This window comes from Triticum aestivum, chromosome 4B (assembly GCF_018294505.1).
Source record: "Triticum aestivum cultivar Chinese Spring chromosome 4B, IWGSC CS RefSeq v2.1, whole genome shotgun sequence".
Taxonomy (NCBI): domain Eukaryota; kingdom Viridiplantae; phylum Streptophyta; class Magnoliopsida; order Poales; family Poaceae; genus Triticum; species Triticum aestivum.
This window is the reverse complement of record NC_057804.1, coordinates 283,576,069-283,582,627: the sequence shown is the minus strand read 5'-3', so window position 1 is coordinate 283,582,627 and position 6,559 is coordinate 283,576,069.

The window sequence follows — 6,559 nt, the reverse complement described above, 5'->3', positions numbered from 1 at the left end:
GTGTCCTTGGATTATCTTGGGGGTGCCATGGGTATCCCCAAGCTTAGGCTCTTGCCACTCCTTGTTCCATAATCCATCAAAAGAATTCACCCAAAAACTTGAAAACTTCACAACACAAAACTCAACAGAAATCTTCTGAGCTCCGTTAGAGAAAGAAAACAAAAGACTACTTCAAGGTACTGTAATGAACTCATTCTTTATTTATATTGGTGTTAAACCTACTGTATTCCAACTTCTCTATGGATTGTAAACTATTTTACTAGCCATAGATTCATCAAAATAAGCAAACAACACACGCAAAACAGAATCTGTAAAAAACAGAACAGTCTGTAGCAATCTGTAACTAACGCAAACTTCTGGAACTCTAACAATTCTACCAAAATCGGAAGTCCTGGAAAATTTGTATATTGAACATAAGCAAAAAGAATCAACGCAAAAGCACGTTTCTGTGATTTAACAAAATTATATACGTGTGTGCAAAGTTTCTGTTTTTCAGGAGAATCAAATCAACTATCATCGTAGGTTATTTTATAGGTTCTACTTGGCACAAACACTAATTAAAAGATAAAACCACATCCAAACAGAATCTAGATGGATTATTTATTCCTAAACAGAAGCAAAAACAAAAAACACAAAATAAAATTGGGTTGCCTCCCAACAAGCGCTATCGTTTAACGCCCCTAGCTAGGCATAGATGCAAGGATAGATCTAGGTATTGCCATCTTTGGTAGGCAATCCATAAGTGGCTCTCATGATAGATTCATATGGTAACTTTATTTTCTTTCTAGGGAAGTGTTCCATGCCCTTCTTCAAGGGAAATTGGAATCTAATATTCCCTTCCTTCATATCAATAATTGCACCAATCGTTCTAAGGAAAGGTCTAACAAGAATAATAGGACATGAAGGATTGCAATCTATATCAAGAACGATAAAATCTACGGTCACATAATTCCTATTTGCAACAATAAGAACGTCATTAATTCTTCTCATAGGCTTTTTAATAGTGGAATCCGCAAGATGCAAGTTTAGAGATCAATCATCAAAATCACGGAAATCTAGCAAATCACACAAAGCTTTGGGAATAGTGGAGACACTAGCACCCAAATCACACAAAGCATGAAACTCATAATCTTTAATTTTAATTTTAATAGTAGGTTCCCACTCATCATAGAGTTTTCTAGGGATAGAAACTTTCAACTCAAGTTTTTCTTCATAAGATTGCAGCAAGGCATCAACAATGTGTTCGGTAAGGGCCTTATTTTGACTATAAGCATGAGGAGAATATAGCACGGATTGCAACAAGGAAATACAACCAATCAAACAGCAATTTCCATAATTAAATTCCTTGAGATCCAAAATAGTGGGTTTAGCAACATCTAGATTTTTATTTCTTTCAATCCCACTTTCATCAATCTCATCATCAAGATCTAGAAACTCCGAATTCTTAGAACGCCTTCTAGGTAAAGGAATATCATATTCAGTTTCATCAAGATTCATATTGCAAAACAAATATTTAATGGGGGACACATCAATAACTTTTAGATCTTCATCTTGATTTTCATAGGAATTGGAAGAACACGCTTTAATAAAGGCATCTTTGGAAGCACGCATCCTAGCGGTTCTTTCCTTGCACTCATCAATGGAAATTCTCATGGATTTGAGAGACTCATTGATATCATGCTTAGGAGGAATAGATCTAAGCTTTAAAGAATCAATTTCAAGAGAAATTCTATCAACGTTCCTAGCCAAATCATCAACTTTAAGCAATTTCTCTTCAAGCAAAGCATTAAAATTCTTTTGTGAATTCATAAACTCTTTAACACTACTCTCAAATTCAGAGGGAATCTTATTAAAATTTCCATAAGAGTTGTTGTAGGAATTTCCATAATTATTAGAAGGATTACTAGGATAGGGCCTAGGATTAAAATTCCCTCTATACGCGTTGTTTCCAAAACTATTCTTACCAACAAAATTCACATCCATAGATTCATTATTATTATCAAGCAAGCTAGATAAAGGCATATCATTGGGATCAAGAGGAGTATTTTTAGGAGCAAACATCTTCATAAGTTCATCCATCTTTTCACTCAAAACATTCATTTCTTCTATAGCATGCACTTTTTTACTAGAAGATCTTTCGGTGTGCCATTGAGAATAATTAGCCATAATATTATCAAGCAATTTGGTAGCATCTCCTATCGTAATTTCCATAAACGTGCCTCCCGCGGCCGAATCTAAAAGATTTCTAGAAGCAAAATTCAATCCGGCATAAATTTTTTGTATAATCATCCATAAATTCAAACCATGAGTAGGGCAATTGCGAAGCATTAATTTCATTCTTTCCCAAGATTGGGCAACATGCTCATGATCAAGTTGTTTAAAATTCATAATATCGTTCCTAAGAGTGATGATCTTAGCGGGAGGAAAATACTTAGAGATAAAAGCATCTTTGCACTTGTTCCAAGAATCATTACTATTTTTAGGCAAAGATGAAAACCAAACTTTAGCACGATCTCTAAGTGAAAACGGAAATAACTTCAATTTGACAATATTGTTATCCGTATCTTTCTTCTTTTGCATATCACACAAATCAACAAAATTGTTTAGATGAGTAGCGGCATCTTCACTAGGAAGGGCGGCGAATTGATCTTTCATAACAAGATTCAACAAAGCGGTATTGATTTCACAAGACTCATCATTATTAAGAGGAGAAATCGAAGTACTAAGGAAATCATTATTATTGGTATTCAAAAAGTCACACAATTTGGTATTATCTTGCGCCATGGCAACAAGTAATCCAACACACAAGCAAACAGAAAGGCAACGGGAAAAAAAGGCAAACGGGAAAGAGAGGAGGAGATTGGGAAATAGAGGGCGAATAAAATGGCAAGGGTGAAGTGGGGGAGAGGAAAACGAGAGGCAAATGGCAAATAATGTAATGCGAGAGATAGGGATTGCGATGGGTACTTGGTATAGTTGACTTTCTTGCGTGAGCCTCCCCGGCAACAGCGCCAGAAATTCTTCTTGCTACCTCTTGAGCACTGCGTTGGATTTCCCCGAAGAGGAGAGGATGATGCAACAAAGTAGCGTAAGTATTTCCCTCAGTTTTTGAGAACCAAGGTATCAATCCAGTAGGAGACCACGCACAAGTCCCTCGTACCTACACAAAATGATAGCTACTCGCAACCAACGCGATTAGGGGTTGTCAATCCCTTCACGGTCACTTACGAGGGTGAGATTTGATAGAGATGATAAATAATATTTATGGTATTTTCGATAGATAGATGCAAAGTGAAAAGTAAAAGGCAAAGTAAAAGCAAAGCAAGTAATAAAGCGATAGAGATTAATATGATGAGAATAGACCCGGGGCCATAGGTTTCACTAGTGGCTTCTCTCAAGAGCATAAGTATTTTACGGTGGGTGAACAAATTACTATTGAGCAATTGACAGAACTGAGCATAATTATGAGTATATCTAGGTAATGATGATGTATATAGGCATCACGTCCAAGACAAGTAGATTGAAACGATTCTGCATCTACTACTATTACTCCACTCATCGACCGCTATCCAGCATGCATCTAGAGTATTAAGTTAAAAACAGAGTAACGCCTTAAGCAAGATGACATGATGTAGAGGGATAAATTCATGCAATATGACAAAAACTCCATCTTGTTATCCTCGATGGCAACAATACAATACATGCCTTGCTGCCCCTTCTGTCACTGGGAAAGGACACCGCAAGATTGAACCCAAAGCTAGGCACTTCTCCCATTGCAAGAACTACCAATCTAGTTGGCCAAACCAAAAAGGATAATTCAAAGAGACTTGCAAAGATAACTCAATCATACATAAAAGAATTCACAGAAGATTCAAATATTTTCCATAGATAAGTTGGATCATAAACCCACAATTCATCGGTCTCAACAAACACACCGCAAAAAGAAGATTACATCGAATAGATCTCCACGAGAGAGGGAGAGAACATTTTATTGAGATCCAAAAAGAGAGAAGAAGCCATCTAGCTACTAGCTATGGACCCAAAGGTCTGAAGTAAACTACTCACACTTCATCGGAGGGGCTATGGTGTTGATGTAGAAGCCCTCCGTAGTGGATGCCCCCTCCGGCGGAGCTCCAGAACAGGCGCCAAGATGGGATCTCGTGGATACAGAAGGTTGCGGCGGTGGAATTAGGTTTTTGGCTCCTGTTCTGATCGTTTGGGGATACGTAGGCATATATAGGAGGAAGGAGTATGTCGGTGGAGCAGCAGGGGGCCCACGAGTGTGACGCCCAAATACTTAAGTGACAGTGAACCTCTGCTAATGATGCCATGTCATCTCTGTCTCTGTAGTTAATCTCGGGTTAATTCAAAACCGCTTCAAAATTCAAATTAAATTAATGTCAACAATAAAAGTTTTCAAAAGTTGCCGAATATTACAAGGGTACTTATAATAAAGCAAACACATTTTTTATAAAATTCCTAAAAGATTTAAAATAAAATAAAATAGAAAATAAAATAAATAAAAGAAAGAAAATACAAAAGGGAAAAACAAGTGGAAATCAAAAAAAAGAGAAAAACCCCCCCACTGTTCTCCGGCCCAGCAGGCCACAGCCCTACTGGGCCAACCACCGGCCCAACCGGCCTCGCCCACTCTCCTTATCCCCCACTCGGTGAGACCCCGACCCCCACCGACACCCACTCCCCCCCCCCCCACGAAAATATCTCCTCCCCCTCTCCCCCGATTGGATCGGGATCGAGGAGGAGGTCACCGCCCGAAGCCGCATCGCCGCCTCGCCGTTGGACGTCGCCACGCGGGAGCTCCCCCGCCGGCCTGCTTCCTCCTCTCCGCTGGCCTGCCTCCCCATCGATGTCGTCCCCGTCAACCCCCACGAGCACCACTGCCCCGTTCCCTGCTTTCCCCCGTGAGCTCACCCTCTCCCTCCTCTTTGTCTTCCCGCGCACACACGCACCGCGCCCGACGCGGCCCCTGCTGGCTGCGCCTGGGCCACGCTTGGCCATCGCCGTTGGCGCATCGCCTCTTCCCTCTTGCACTCCCCGCGTCGACCAAGCCCCTCCTTGCCTCGCACCGGGCCGCACCGCACCGGCCTCTACAGCCGCGCACCGGTGCCCCGCGAGGCCACGACGTCGCCTAGAGTCCCCCGGCTCCGCCTCCTGATGCCGCCACCGGCCGTCGCCCACGGCGGTCGCCCGCACATCGACGTCCCTGCATTCGGGCGGCGCCCTGCGTCCATCGCCGCGGGGCTCCACTCCGGAGCCACCCCTCGCCTCGCCCGCCCGTTGCTGTGCTCCGGCACCCGGATCCCCTCTCCCCCTGCTTCGATCTATCGCCGTTGAGGCCGTCCCCGCGCTCGGCCACCATGGCCGGAGCTCGCTCCGAGCGTGCTCGCCCGCTGCCATGATCCCGCCGTGCCCGCCTGCGTTCCTGGCCACGCCGCACCTGACCTTGGCCTCCTGCGGCCACACGCTGGCCGCGCCCCACCCTTCACCGCTGGCCCCAGGCCACCGGCCCCCTGCACCGGCGCCCATCTGCACCCGCTCGGCCCTCCTCTGGGCGAGCGCCCGCTGCGCCCAACGCTCGCTAACCGCCCCGCTAAGGCCCCCAGGGCCCTATGACAAAGGGGACCCACTCAAAACGTTTTTAGAAAAATAAAAATATATAATAATAATAATAATAACAACAATAATAATAATAAATAATAAATTTAATTAAATAATTAGTTAAATAAATTAATTAAGTTAATTAATCCTACTTAATTCATCTAATTAACCTATTAGTCTAACTAAGCAATAATTAGTTTAACCTAACCCTAATTAACTTAAGAGTGTATGACAGGTGGGTCCCACTGGGCCCACACTTCAGTTTGACCCAGTCAACCTCTGTTGACTGCTAACATCATGCTGACTTCAGCAATCACTGTTCTGGATAATGTTGCATTAAAATAATTAATAAATCCTGAAAATGATTTAAATCTTTTAAAATTAATAGAAAATAAACCGTAGCTCAGATGAAAATACCTTCTACATGAAAGTTGCTCAGAACGACAAGACGAATCTGGATACGCAGCTCGTTCATCCGCCACACATCCCTAGCATAGCGAACATGCAACTTTCCCCCTCTGATTCACATGTACAAAAATGTGAAACATCGGGGATACTTTCCCGGATGTTTTCCCCCTTCGTCGGTATCACCTACTACCGTGATTGGGCACACCTAGCATCGTTACTTGTCATGTCATGCGTAGATATGCATCTGTTTGCATGGTATTCATTATTTCTTCCCCCTCTTCTCTCCGGTAGACTACGAGGCCGACATTGCTGCTGCCCAGTTCGACTACGGAGTCGACGACCTCTCCTTCTTGCCAGAGCAACCAGGCAAGCCCCCCCCCTTGATCACCAGATATCACCTATTCTTCTCTATACTGCTTGCATTAGAGTAGTGTAGCATGTTACTGTTCGGTTACTCCTATTCTGTTGCATAGCCTGTCATTGTTGCTACAATCATTGATACCATACCCGCAATCCTAAATGCTTAGTATAG